Source organism: Camarhynchus parvulus, chromosome 8 (genome assembly GCF_901933205.1).
Source record: "Camarhynchus parvulus chromosome 8, STF_HiC, whole genome shotgun sequence".
NCBI classification, from domain to species: domain Eukaryota; kingdom Metazoa; phylum Chordata; class Aves; order Passeriformes; family Thraupidae; genus Camarhynchus; species Camarhynchus parvulus.
Window position 1 is genome coordinate 6,478,809 of NC_044578.1, and position 15,136 is coordinate 6,493,944.

Below are 15,136 nucleotides of genomic sequence, written 5' to 3' on the forward strand. Positions count from 1 at the left end.
ACTTGCAGGGTTAAATCACTAATAATGATGTTAGTATGATCTGGCTGGCAAAGTATAATTCCCTTGAGATCACTTTCTCAAAAAATGGCAGCAGTGTGCTGTGGTGGTTTTTGAGCAGGCATTATACCCTGGGCTCCATGTGGATTAGGTGACCACTTTCTCATCTAACCCTTTTCTGACACTTCAAGCTCATGTGGTTTATCAGTGAGGTGACAAGAAGGTGACATTCACTGTAGTCTGACCATCTTTTGTCTTTATTTGTCTTCATTACCAGTTTTTGGTAACCTTGGAGAAAGAAGTTACAGGAACTATCAGCCCAGGTGACAAATGTGCCAGCAGGCCAGGGCGAGAGCTGAAGAATCTGATCCGAAGTGAGTCCCTGCTCCTCCTGAGTAATGCACCTTTGCAGGCTTCACTCTTCAGGATGATTTGGTGCAGCAAAAAGGTGCAAAAGGGGGAAATCCAGACCCAGGTAATTCAGCTCACGTTTAAAAGGAGGTTTTGCTTGTTGATTAGGTAATCCTTCTCTAGGAAATGCACGGCACCAACTGCTTTTCATGCTAGATTAGTGCTCCTGTGGTCAATTTGCTTTTACTAATGTCAGGGCCCCACGGAGCAGGTTCATCTGTCGCATAGCAACTGCTTCAGCAGCAGTGGAGGTAGCCATGCATAAAAGATTACACATGATGGCAGGGCACAAGTGTGAAGATTTTCAAAATTAGATACAATCTCAGCATGAATATGAACTGCAGAATTGACATGGAAGGATTTTTTCAACTCATCATGTTTCCATATTTATCAGAAAAAGTGATTTAACAGCAGTGCATGTAAAATGAAGGAAATGCAGAGGGCAGTAATTTAGAAAAAAGCAGCAAACAAGCCAGTGTCTGTACACAAATAAATGTAAACAGAAAGCCCCACACACTTTCTGCCAACTGCAAGGCCACCTTCAGTTTCATGCTACAGATGCCCTCAGGAGAGGAGACGATCTCCAGTATTTTATGTACATTTCAAAAGGTCACACTCTGAAATGTCCCACAGTCACTGGTAGGGGCAGGTGAGATACTCTGTGTGGCTTCATTTGCAGAGCTCCTCGACAGCCCGTGGAGCTCCCACACCCTGCCCCAGGACTCTGCCTCTTTTCCCACATTTTCCAGAGGAGCAGAGACATTTTCAGCTTTCACTGTTTGCTTTAGGTCTGGCTTTCGCTTTGTCACACAGATGAGCTTTCTTGGACATTTCTTTTCAAACTACATTCAATCTTCTCTCTTAAAGGAAGGACAGAGGAAGGGAGAGATTGATCGATTAGGCATTTTAAAAGCCGAGTGTCTCAAGGACTGTGTTTTGTTGCTAAATAAGGCTTTTCTCTGTCTCTTAAATAGAGCAGAAGTGAGGATTTGAAGATCCTTGTATTTGAAATGCCCTGCTAATTTGACAGGCTACTTTTGCAGGGAAGGTTTGTTTTTGTTTTGTACTTTATTCCCTCTTACTGGGAGGACAAAAGGCTCGGCTCACGCTGCAGAGTTCTGTGGCTGATCCTTTTGTATGCAGGACTAGCAGACTTGCCTGAAACAGGAACCTTGGAGGTAAATCAGGCTAATGAAGCAGCTCAGAGAGGCAGCGTGCATTATTTTGTATCCCACAATGATTTTAAAGTCAACACACATACAGTAGTAAGCATTTTGTAGCCTAAGACACCTGTAGGAGATCCAAGGGAAAGCTGTTCATCCAGTTTCCTCCATGCTTTCATTTAACTGATAGCAATTAACTCTCTCTTTTTTTTTCATAGCGAGCAATGTAGGAACCATTTTATTCTGTGGATAAATTTTATCTAGGCAAGAAATTGTATTATGACAGTTGCTATCCATGACACTAAAATGCTTTTATTAGGACAATTACAGCTCTTTTTACTCTAGGCTGAAAGAGAAAGTGAAGAGCAGGCTTTACTAGAGAGAAAGCAGTTTGTCAGGAATGGCCTTTTGCTGCAAAGAGATCAGGGTCTTCTGGATTAATCTTTGGATTATATAGATTTTCCAAGGATAAGACAGCTAAGTCATCCTCCGTCTCTAAGGAAGACAGCATTGTAGCTGCTTTGGCTAATCCAAGACAACAGCTTTTCCCTTAGAGGGTGTCAGTAATCCAAAAGATTGGTAGATAAAATAATTGAAGTTCTCAGGGGTTAAGTTTAGAGACTGCAGCCATTTTTGCAAGAGCAGCAGCTTATTAAACTGACAAAGCCACACTTCAGTACCCACTGGCCCTTCCTTAGCTGCCATCACAGCGTTCTGTCCTCACCATGTGTTTGGGGCATTCTGAGCGGAAAGCAAAGTGGGAGGAAAAGGCTAAGGCCTTGTAACAGCCTAAGTTCTTCTTTGCCATTTTAAGACTGATGCAGTTCATTTGTGCAGTTCATCTGTGTTTACTTCTGAGATAACAGAACACACTCTAGGCTGTAATGGTGAGCGTTATCCTACACTACACAACAGAAATGCTTTGCTGTCCTCATTTGTAAGTGGGAAACTGAGGCACAGTGTTTAGCTGGCATCATGCTGTAGATTCGTGGCATAGGGGGGTGGAGAATCTCCAAAACTCTGCCCAGGGACCCAAGGGCCTCCATCCCTCCCTGCATCACTGGCTGTGTGAATGAGCTGCAGAGCCCTGCAGGTCACAGCAGCATTTCAGTATCGATGTCCCCTCACATGCTCCTCCTGAAGGCACAGAGCAAATGGGCTGAGCATCAAAAAACTGTTGCTACACCGACACCTTGTTCACATTTGGTCCTGTGAAAGATAAGAGACTGTCCCAGGGGCCACACAGCCATGAGTCTGTGTTTTGGAAGCACCCTGTTGTTAGCCTCCACTCTTTGCAGACACCTACCATATTCAGAGTTCAGTTTTGATAAAATACATGAAATAATTTTCAGCCTCTCCTTACATGATATTGCCAAGGCTTCATTTCCTATATTGCACTTGGACTGGCAGTTTCATCAGACCAACCCTAGTTTTACTCAGAGCACAGCTGGCAACCACTATTTTTTCAAGCAGTCAAGTCCTTCCCTGTCAGTGTGTGAGCAGAAACATGCCGCCATTTTTCTGGAGCTATTAAAAGGAGTCAGTTCATCATCCTTCTTCTCTGATAGGAAGGTGAAAGTAAGGATAGGAGTCATATCTTTCTGTCTAGATGTTTTTAAGTTCATAATAATTATGTTTCCACAGCAAAACCCATGGGTTTCTTAAATGTGCATTCATTGTACAAACACACACATAAGTGCAATTTTAGAGCTTGAAATATGGATGGATTCTTCCCCTCTTCTCTAAGATGTCCTTTATTCTCTTCTAAAAAACACACACAAAGAAGAAGATTTGACTGCCCAATTTGACTCAGAAGGATTTGCATTGTCCAATCCTTTAACAACAATCCATGAGAGTTCCTGCAGGCAGAGGTGCAATTACGGGATAACTGTGGCCATCATCCTTTCCTACCAGTCCTGACAGGTGAAGGATGGTGCAGATTCTGAAGCAAAGGGCTTCAAAATCATTTAAAAGAAGAAGAAAAAAAAGAAAGAATTATCTTGTGCCTACTGCCTATTTGCTGCAGTTTACCTTCTGAGTCTTGGTGAGGTAGCAGTACCAGAGTTATCAAGTTAATGTTTTGAATTTCCAACTGTTCAGTCTCATTGTGTTTCCCTTGTACTTCTAGAAGGACAAAAACAATCACAAGGAACTGAGCAGGGCTGTTAAACTGCTTTTTTGACTTTTATCATAACCTCTCAGTCTTTTTTTAGTGTAAATAGTTCCAATATCTGCGATTTCTCTTCACATTCAGTTTATGTTTCCACCCAGTAAAATAAAACCATTTTATGTTACCTTAAAAAAATCAATAGATTTGGTATGGTGCAGACACTAATGTTAATGTTTTTTCCCAGTATTTGTGACTACTCCCGTTTATCTGTGATTTTATGCTTCAGCAAAACTGTATGCAGCTTCCAAACTCTTCAGCTGCAATCTGGTGGGCTCTGATGGAATTAATTTTGATTTTATCATCTTTACCTGCTCTTAAATATTTACCAGTACACTGTAATCTCTTTTCTGTCCAACACTTTGTTCAAGATATTTTGAAAATTTATTCTCTGTTCTTTTAGAGTCTGACTGTAATAACAGCATTACATGATGTCACTGCCTTTTCCCTACAAATATTTCAGATCTAATGGTATGATCACTGAATTTTAATTGTGTGTTTTATTGCTCAGCTTTGTTCATTTTTGGAAACAAAGTCCAGGGCAATTATGATCCTCTTTCATCCCATGCAGGTGGGGTATAAACCCAACAGAGTCTGAAACAGAGAGAGTCCATCAGAAATTATGGTTTTGTTACTGCTTTTTCCCTCACAATTATTGCTAACATAGTTTTAAAATGGTGAAAATTGGTAATCCTGCTTGATACATTTTTTTGTTATCTTTATCTACACATTTATGTTCTGATTTGAAGATTTACTTATACATATAACTCACTTTCTAGCTCTTCCTTCTTATGTTCCCCTTCTCCTGCTTATACCGCTGCTGTGAAATCTACAGAATTTTTTCTGTATTACTGGATTTCCATGATTTACTCCAGTCTATATTATTTTGGAAATTAATATTATCCATTTTTAGGCTTCTTAATGCAAAAAATATAATTCAAGCATTATACATACTGTAAAAAATTTGTTCCAATATAGAAAAAATAGGCTTCACTTAATTTTTTATTGATAATAACATTTTCTTGCTGGAAGGAACAATCAGCCTTTCCATTTTCCCTTACTTTGTTTTTCTCATTATACCTTTTCAGATTAATAGTATTTTGCTATCACCTACTTCCACCTGAGATTCAATGTTTCCATTCCACTGTATATCCAATCCTACAATTAGCATTTGCTAATTAAAACCACCATATTTCACTGTTAATAGCCACTGTGTCCTCTTCATTTCTTTGTTCATGTGCAGTTTATTTTTCTTAGTCTGCATTGTTTAAGTACCATGTCAGGACTGCCTCAATGCAGATCCAGAGCCTTCATCCATCAGTGACAACCTGAACTGTTTGTTCATCAAAAATTTTTGCTTAACTCCCAGATTCCTGAATGGCTATAAGTGAGCTTGAACTCTTTACCTCTCCTCATCTTCTCCCTCACCTCTCCCTGGGGACTTAAATCTTTGTTTTCAATGCCATCTACCTAAATCCTGGCCCCCACTTCTCAGTAGTCTCTGTTTTTTCTGTGTGCTCGTGGACTCTCCTCTTCATGTCAGCTCAGAAGCACCATGGCAATGGTTGCCAGAAAGGTACCAAGCACTGGGATTCCAGCCTGGTTCCATGTGAGGCTGCCAGCAGAGACAATGGAAAGAGAAAGACACCTCCAGAGAGCAATTAATGCTACCTATCTTAGGCACCTGCCTTAGGACAGGCAGGAAGCTCTGCATTGGCTGTTCATAGAATTCACAGAATTCACAGAATCGCAGAATCACAGGGATGGGAGAGACCTTCAAGATCATTGAGTCCAACCCAGCCCTAACACCTCAACTGGCACGCAGCGCCACATCCAGGCTTTGGTAAACACATCCAGGGATGGTGACTCCTCCATCTCCCCAGGCAGCCATTCCAGAACTTTATCACTCTTTCAGTGAACAACTTTTTCCTAATATCCAACTTGTATTTCCCTTGATGCAGCTTGAGACTGTGTCCTCTGGTTCTGCTGCTTGGAGAAAGAGACCAACCCCACCTGAGCACAGCCACATTTCAGGAGATGTGGAGAGTGATAAGGTTGCTCCTGAGTCTCCTTTTCAGTTGTTCCTCACAGGGTTTGTGTTCTCAGCCCCTCAGCTGCTGTTCCTCTCTCAGTGCCTGCAGTGGGAGCTCAGGTGACCAGCTCAAAGTCAGCGCCTTGTCCTGCCTTGGGTGGCCAAAGGTGGCTGGGATGAATCCCCGCCTCAGGTTGAGAGCATGGCATCCAACGATGCAGAATGTGTTACCCCATAAACCAGTCCTGCTGGCAGGGAGCTGACTGCTCCATTTGGGATCCAGGCTTTTAGCCACTCTGCAGGTGTGGTAAGGAGCAGGCAGCCCCACTCTACATGGACGTGGCCTGCACTGAGCAATCTCACTGCCCAGAGGGGAGTTTGCTGCTGATGCTGTCACTGACTGAGCCTCCAGCTCCAACCAGCAATGCCAGGTTGTTCAAAGGCCCTGTGTGCCCACACGTTGGGGCACAAAGCCTGAGCTGCAGTTTCCACATGTTGGCATCTCATGCAGCCAACATGTGTACCCCAGTGGCCTGTGAGGACATTAATTTAATGTGTATTTAATCCTGCCTCCCTTATTTCTGGTCTGTCAAAAAATTTCAAATTCACCTTCAAGCTTAATTTTATAATAACCCATAGGTAGTTTAAATATTTCAGTCAGTTCACCTCCTAATCACCTTTGCTTGAGGCTAAATAATTCCCATTTCATCATTCTCTCAGCTACTCTGCCAGCATTCTCCAGTACATTAATCATGTTGGTTGCCCTCTGCTGTACTTTGTCCATTTTATTTACATCTGTCTTCCACTCTCATGACCAAAATTGGGCATTATATTCCAGATTTGGTCTACCACCACAGGGTCTTACATAGTAAAAATGTAATTTTACTGGCTTTGTTACAGATATAGCTCTTTCTTAATGTGTGCTAGCATCTTACCAACCTTCACTGCTGCTGCCTGTTGAACTGAGAGCATGAGCTGGATCAGCCAAATACACCCTGGGCTTTTTCCTCTTCATATGAAATACTTCATTACCAACTCATCCTTTTTTTAAATTTAGTGCATCTCTGTTAATACCAACATTATTTACATTTTTTTCCTCTTCATGTTAACTACTTCATTACCAACTCATACTTTTTTAGTTTAGTGCATTTCTGTTAATACCAACATTATTTACTGTGTATGCACTAGTTTTCTGTGAAAAGAAGAGAACATTTTAATAGGAAGTGAGATATTGAAACTAATCAGTGAAATTTTTTTTGAAAACCTGGATGATTTTATTGGAATTTGTCTTCTCTTCTGCTTTATATTTCATGCTTTCTTTATGCCCTTCACATTTACATTAGTGCTATCAAAGCTGTTCTATAAACATAAATCTCTCAGAGTTTCAATGACCAGCACTATTTTAGCATCATTTGTATTATTTAATAAATACAGAGAAAATTATTGAAAGGAACAGTCTGAGGATAGCAGAGTAGGAATATAGGGAATGTTAAAAATCCTGACTAAATTGCTGGACTAAATTGCTGGTCTGCTTTTCTCAGAGGTACAAGCTCTTATTTTCCTAAAATACCCAAAGAAAATACTACCATAACAAACAAATCAACAAAACAACCACCCCCACAATTCATGTGTAATGTGGACAAAGTTTCTTTCCAGGTAAATATGGATGATCCTATTTTCTTGACAATGCCAAGCCTAATTTTCTTCCCTCAAACATTTTGGCATGTAATCTTCCTAGGATTTCATGGAACCTTGTATTTAGACAGATTCAGAATTATTAACCTTATCATAAATCGAGACACTTTGTTCTTAAAAATTTATAAGATACTGATCCAGAATAAAGAAACAGAATCAAACACCATAGTAGGTTAGTGAAGAGGAGTATGGGTAGAGCATACAATTTTCTTCTAAATTTCTTATTATTTTAGTGACAGATGATTCCAGTAGTTGTCAGGTTGGGACTTAGGAAATTTGAGTTCAGTTTGAGTTCAATTGAGTTCAGTTTCAGGGCAAGTCATGTAATTTATCTTTGCCTCAGTTTCTCCCTGATGACAGGTTCCCTGTAAATGCTGAGTGCACTGGATACCACACTCATAGAAACCATATAACAAAATAAAGGGCTCGGATGACAAGCTCATTGTAATCCCATTTTACTGGAAGCAAGGGCAATGCTTTTTACGCAGCAATTAGACTGAAGTTGCTGAAGACCAAATCCTGAGACATGGCCAGGAGACCTGCCTGGGTTTAAATGAGCTGGAGGGAAGGCCAGAGCTGGTTTCTGGAGCAGCCACCACATCATTAAACCAGTTTGCCTCCACATCATTAAACCAGTTTGCCTCCTGCACTTACTGGAAAAAAAAAAGCGACTTCCACATTTCTCATGAATCCTTGTAAACAAGTGCAGCCAGAAAGGTATGAAGAGGATTTACAAGGGCTAAAAACATGGGCCAGAATTCCCTGGAGGCTTTCCATGGTAACTAGACATTGTATTCTGAAAAAATATTCTGTGTCTTCTGAGAACAAAGCTACTATGAATACTTCCAGGAGAAAGTACGCCTTTTGACTGGAAGTATTCCAAGTTGTTTGGATAACTTGGTCACTTAGAAGATATACATGTAAAGTTTTTCAGTAACCATCTAGAGTCTTCCTCTACTCCTTTCTGCTGTTCAGACTTCACATTCTGTCTTTATTTCAACCTGGGTACTGACAGGGTGCCATTGAGGGCTATTTTTAATGTACCTTTAATAGTTATATATTTTTAATTGTTTTAGATATTTTATAGCTATAGACAAATTGTTGAAATATGATTCTCAGCTACATTCAGGTGGTAAAAAAAATATCTGAGGAGTCCTGAATTTCTCTGCCTACACTGGGAGGCAATACTTCAATAGCTGTAAACAACTAAAGTAGATGCAACTTGCTATACATTTGAAAAGCTCTGGTAATTTAGCTCACATGAGGACTTGACTCCAGAGTTTAGACTGAATACATATGATGGTATTTATTTCTGCCCAGAAGGCAGTCAGAGGTAGGATTTCGAAACACAAATTGTACTGGCATAATCCATTTAGCTGGGATTTAAGGATTAAAAAAGAGAGTTGGAGAATGACTTGGATGCTCATGATGTAAATAAGATTAGATAATGAATCATTTCCTCATGTGTTGAGAAAATAAGATTAGATTGTTGGTGGTCATGTGAACAGTTTTTCACTGATGACCAAATCCAAACCTTTGAAAATAATCCTTTGCTTGTCCTCATCTCTCACATTGTATCGTGTTCCTGTTGCTGATAATTTTAGACATCAGGAGTGAATACTGTAGTTTTGTGTGACTTTAGGACATGAGATAGCAGAGAATTGGCAGTCCACAGTTTACCACCATTTCTGTTGCTCAATTTTTGCCATTACAGTGAGTTTATGAAGATTGGAAGCAAGCTGAGAACATGGCAAATAATGGAGCTCTGCCACCACTTTCATCACAGCCAGAGTTTATTTGGGGGTTTTTATGTAGTTTTTCTTTCCACCATATGAGGAGCTGAACTCAACCAATTTGTTATGGGATAATAACTAATAGTCCTGGAAAACAGCACTTGTTTAGCCATCAGCTAAACCTGGAAAGCAGAAGGAGCAAATGCTTTATTCATTGAACCTCCATCTTTTATACTTTTCAGTTTTCAGCTGTCATTAAACGTTTTTTACCAAAGTAGTTTTAAATTACCACATTTATTTCAAAATCCAGCTGAGTTCCTTGGTAAGTAAACCATCAGTATCTGAGAGAATTAAAGTTGATTCACTAAGAGCTCTCAACTTACTACATCAAAAGAACATCACAATTTTCACTGTTCATTATATTCTTACAGTAGAGATGCAAAACATTTATTGAGCTGCTTACATTAGGGATTCATGTAAAACATTATAAAAGTATTCCTAATTTTTTCCCTTTTCTTTTGCAGCAATTTTTCTTCCCATGCATACATATGGGGCCAGTATGCCATGGCAGATGCATAATCAGCTGCTGTAAATCAGTACAACCCTATTGACCTCCTCCAAGCTACTCCAGTTCTTAGGGATCTGACCTATTAAAAATCTTTATTTCTGCTTTTGCATGTTTATATCCTAGTCAATTTTCGGTTATGGGAAAGGTTGAGATGAAGGAGTAGATCAATGTGAGACCAATTGTTAGAATTTTAACTGTGTTCATTTGTAGAAATAATGTGTTTCTGTGAGGTTTATGTAATATAAAACAGTGGGGCCCATTTATGAGATGAGCTCTTATGTGCCACCACAACACAAATAAAACTCTTGCTTTTCTCATCTAGCAGTGGCAGGTAATAAAGGTGAAAGAATAACTGTACAGGAGAGAAGGCAAGCAAAGGGTTTGGAGAGTTGTTTACCCAAATCCTCAGTACTGTGGTGATGTGCTTGCATCAGCCCTTTTTTGCTGATTACTTTGTATTTGTAATGGAGTTTTGATGTAGTTGGAAGGAACTGTATTTGCCAAAATCAAAAGTATATTCTACTGAGTAAACAGCAGGAAAATCTTAGTATAGTCTTGTTTTGTAAATGAAATGAAACAATTCCCTTCAAAATGGTGTTTCCTGTTGCATTGAGCCTCCTGTTAAACTGAAAGTTGGAGAATTGTGCTCAGATCTAGTGAGTAGTTTTCAGGGAAATCTGATTTTATGTTTGACATGGCGAAGTGACTTCACCAAAATCACACAATCCCTGCACTGCCTGTCACACCTCCACTCTAATAGAGCTTTCCTGTCAGAGAGCAGATGGGAGATACCAGTCCCAGAGATAGCCTAGAGGCTCCAGGCTGTGAAGATATTGGTTTAGAACTCTGAATATCCCTTTTCATAGCGTGTCATAGTGAGCCACTATGGCTTGTTCCAGTCTTTATTGGTAGCCTGTTCCATATGAATCATTCCTGTGCTTCTGAAAACCATGGCTTACAGGGAGTTTGTCAGAGAATAGTTTTGGAGTTTATCTTTCCTGAAGAAATTCTTCTCTTGGACATTTTCGCGGAAAGAGATTTTTGGTTCCGACATTTCCAAAAGCAGATCAATATCTACAAAGCAATAAAACACCTCAGCAGAAGGACAGCAAGAGCAATTCCAGAGCAATTTGCCCCTGCCAGGAGAGCCTTGGGCAGCGGGAAGCTTGGTGAGGAGCAGTGCATCACAGCAGCACTGACAGAGCAGGAGCAGGGCACTGGGAAGGGTAAGAGGCCTGATTGCAAAGAAAATACAGGTCTAGAGCAATTAATACCTTGCCAAAAGAGTTAAAGCAGGAGTTGATGAATGACATGAGCTGTATGTTTTCTGTGGGGTATTCATTGCTCATGTTCTCCAGGGCAGCGCCTCATGCTGGCAAAGGAAAGGCTTGGAAGTCAAGGGCTCATGGACACAGTGGACAGTCCTTCACCCAGCTGGCCCCTGGATCACCAGAATAGCCCTAGAGTGTATTTCGACTTCTAGAACTTTCCTAATTGTCCCCAGCAGTGCTGTACAACAACTACTCCCAGGCAGTAACAAGTTCTTCCTAAAGTCAGGGACGTACTGGAGGCAGAATGTTGGGATCCTTTTTACAGAAATGTACCACTGCACTTTCAGATAGGATATCTACATGCAGGCAGTGTATCAATGTGTTAATATTCCCTGGAAGAGAAGGCTCTGGGGGATTTGTTTAACTGCTCAGTGCCTCTGGGTGCATCACGTACCATTTGGGTGCTTTCTGCGTTCTGGCAGTGACTGGGATATAAACTCAGAAAAACTTTCAGCTGTGACAGCAGCATTTGCTACTTTGCCCCCATGAATAACACAAAGGAAATATGCCAAGGGTGTCAGAACCTGCTTTTAGAAAAATTATCAAAGAGCTTTTTGGGCTGTTCAGGCTCTGGAGTTGTTGTGTCACAGCACTTTCTGTGGGGAAGTCACATTGTGCAGCAGGTGTGTTGCTATTGTTATATTATACATTTCTGGTTATCCAGAGTTAGATTAGCAGGGCTGATTTAGGAATCCATTGAAATGAGCTTGCACCTTCCATAAAGGTTAACTTTGACTTGTAAAAATGCATTAAAGATGAACAGTCTTCAGTACTATGCTCCTCAGAATTTTATAGTGAACGAGCTACATGTCATTGATTATTTACAGAGCACTCCACACCATAGTAATTGCAAAGTAATATCAAGATATATGTATCCTGAAGCTTGTTGGAATGGAAAAAATGTTACCAGTGGTATTTTGTAAAATAAGTACAGTATAAAGGTCATTGTGGGGAGGTGTAAAATTACGGGATATCTTGACCATGAAATTCAGTTGAAATAAGTTCAGAAATTATTAATCTGTCCTTAGAGTGAAATGATGCATTGGCAAATCTGCAGTGAACTGAATTTCACTTAGGTTTTTGTTTCAAGTGGAAAACTGAAGGGAAGAGAAACCCCAGCTGCACAAAGATTTTCGATTTCACCGTGTTCCCACAGAAGAACTGCAGTTTTGACAGGGCTTCAGCTTCAACTGGCAGCACGTCCCACAAGAGATTTTTTCCTTTCCTTTCTTATACAAAGACAGTGTTTAGTATTGTATCTCTGTGTGTTTGCCTGGAGCAATCTAAGGTACTATGGCTTTTCTAATAGTAATTCACATTTGATTTTCATACTGTGGCTGTTCAAGGTTTGCAGTAGTGTTTTAGTTTTAATTTGACAGAAATTGATAAGTTTAAGGAGAAAGATATCATACATCAGTGCTGTACAGCAGTATTGTCACACTTCCTAATTCGTTAGACAATAAAATAATCTACCACTTCCAATTTAGACTCAGTAAAATAAACACATGTATATTAATGATTTTAAAATATTTTTGTTCAGTCAAGCATGTCTTCTTTATGCAGAATAGCATCAGATCAATAATTAGTTGCCATGCATTTTAATAACAAGAGTTTTTGGTTAGGATTGTTTTTCATAATTTTGCATTTATGTTTGACAAGTTCAGGAACTTGTCTTATTTGAAAGAAAAATATTAATGCAGAAATTACTTCTCATTGTATTATTGCTTGCCAAATCTAATATGCAAATACCCAGTAGAACTCATGCTTATGTTAATGGAGAGAGGATCATAGAAATCTTGTAGACAGAGTCTATTTGTCCCACTTTGTTCCACACATCAGTATTCTCCATGGTACTTAATTATTCAGCGTTTTAATTTTAAATTAAAAATAAATACTGTACACGAATGATAATTTGAGTGAAATGATAGGAAAACATTGTCAGAGTGAAATGCAAGATAAGTTTCCTTATGCTGTTCTTCTGGTCAAAAAAAGTATCATGAAGAACCACTCCTTATATTTCTTGAATTTAACTCTTTGCCATCATTATGGGTCTCAAGAACACATATCAGTGACTGGTTATAATGTGGAAAAGAAAAGCAGTTGAAACCATTGTATAGCCAAAGGCACAGTGAAATTATTATTTAATGCTGGATTTATTACCTCTGTGCACATTTTGTGGAGTAGGAGGATTGCCACTTTTAGTTAGAAAATTCACACCTGGCATAAGATGATTTTATATATGGACTCTAATTTTTCCTAACAAACTTTTTCAAAATAATTAATTACCAACAAGCTTGTAGCTGGAAATTTTGCCAAGATTTGACTGACCTAGAAGGTTTCTCTGGCTGTAGTTGTTAGGTGTGCTGCAATACCCATCTGAAACAAGAGGAAACTTTTAATTCCTGCATGGACATGTCTACAGAAGTGACCTTCCCCTAGAAAATGGCTTTTCATTTACACTAAATGCAGAGATTGACATCAGACACAGTTTTCTAGGGAAAACAAAATGATATGGATATGTGAAAAACCTAAAATCTGACTCCTTTGATTTGATACCAGGATGGACATGAAGCTTGACCGCAGGAATAAGGAGCCAGAGCAACTGGCAGTCTTATTGGCTGAATTTCCAATTCACTTTTGAATTTTTGGTGTGATCAACAATGGCAGATGATGGTGATCACTACCATGAGGCTGTCACAACCATATACAACTCCTAATTATCTCGAGACAAACTTCCTTATTTTCCATACCTATATAATAAGAGAAGCAGTGTCTTTTCCATGGATTTAGGTAGCTGTAGCCTTCCATGTAACACTGAAAAGAATATTGATTTGTGTCACCTTTCACTTAGAAATTATATTTTTAAAAGTCTTGAAAATTTTTATTTAAAATAATAAGTATACTATGGTGGAAATGTAGATTAATGCAACCAGGTGTTTAATTGTTTGGAAATATATTTAGTCACTTGCCTCTAGGTTTCAGAACATGTCAAAGGAATCTTATCATAGAAATAAGGCTAGAACTAGAAGGATCTTAATGGGTTGCTTTCAGGATTTCAAAATATTCAGCAGTAAATTTTGAAGGCAAATACAGGTGCTGACTCCTTTTCATAGTTAGCACGTGCTTACTCTTCAAAGCCCCACTCGTGTTTAGGTGACTGTGCTGCTACCCAAGCTACAGAGCCACCAGCAAGGATCTGGATGTTAAAACTCTTGCTTCCATTCTCCCTCAGCCTGCAAACCTATACTAATTTCTAGAAGGAAATCTAATTTCACAATTCCTTTACCTCCCTTTCTCCCTCTCAGGTACCTGATTTCACCTGTGGGCTGCACCTGCAGATGAGTGTTTTGTGACCAGGGACCTCCCTCCTTCTCAGCCCAGCTCTGGGATGGTTCCTCTGCAGGGCTCTCTGTCCTCCCTCTTGGTTATGTGTGAGGACAGCTTTCTTTGCTCTCTTTACATCTCAGATTTTGCTTTGCTGTGCTTTGCCATCTTTGCTTTTCCAGACAAGTTTGGACCTGGACCTGGGCTAAGATGTGATCCAGTCACTTTCCACCTCATTCCTTTTCAACACATTCCACTTCAACCACATTTTCAAGCTCACCAGCTTGTTAGCTGCTTTTGCACTCATTGCATTTCCTTTGGGGAGTCTGGAAGATGACCTGAGCTCCAGCAATACACAAACCATAAAATTACACATTGTTATTGATAATACAGTTCAAGCAAAAGTCTGATTGTTGCATTGTTAATTCACAATGGAAACAAGCAAGAAGTCAAACCCCCAGTTGTTACTGGTGCTCAAATCACATAATCCTGAACATTTATATTGAGTTCCAATCTTGCAGGTAGTTGGGCTTTCTTTTGTTGCGCTACTCTTATGGAAGTCTCCTCTAGAACAACTTCTCTCATGATTAGAAACCTTCTCCTTAAGTTATCCCATTTATACTTTTTGCTTTAGTGCCAACAACCATCTGTAGCAGAGATTTTTTTTTCTGTCTAAGGTTTTTTTCCATGTTAAACTATGCATCCCTCTTTCTCT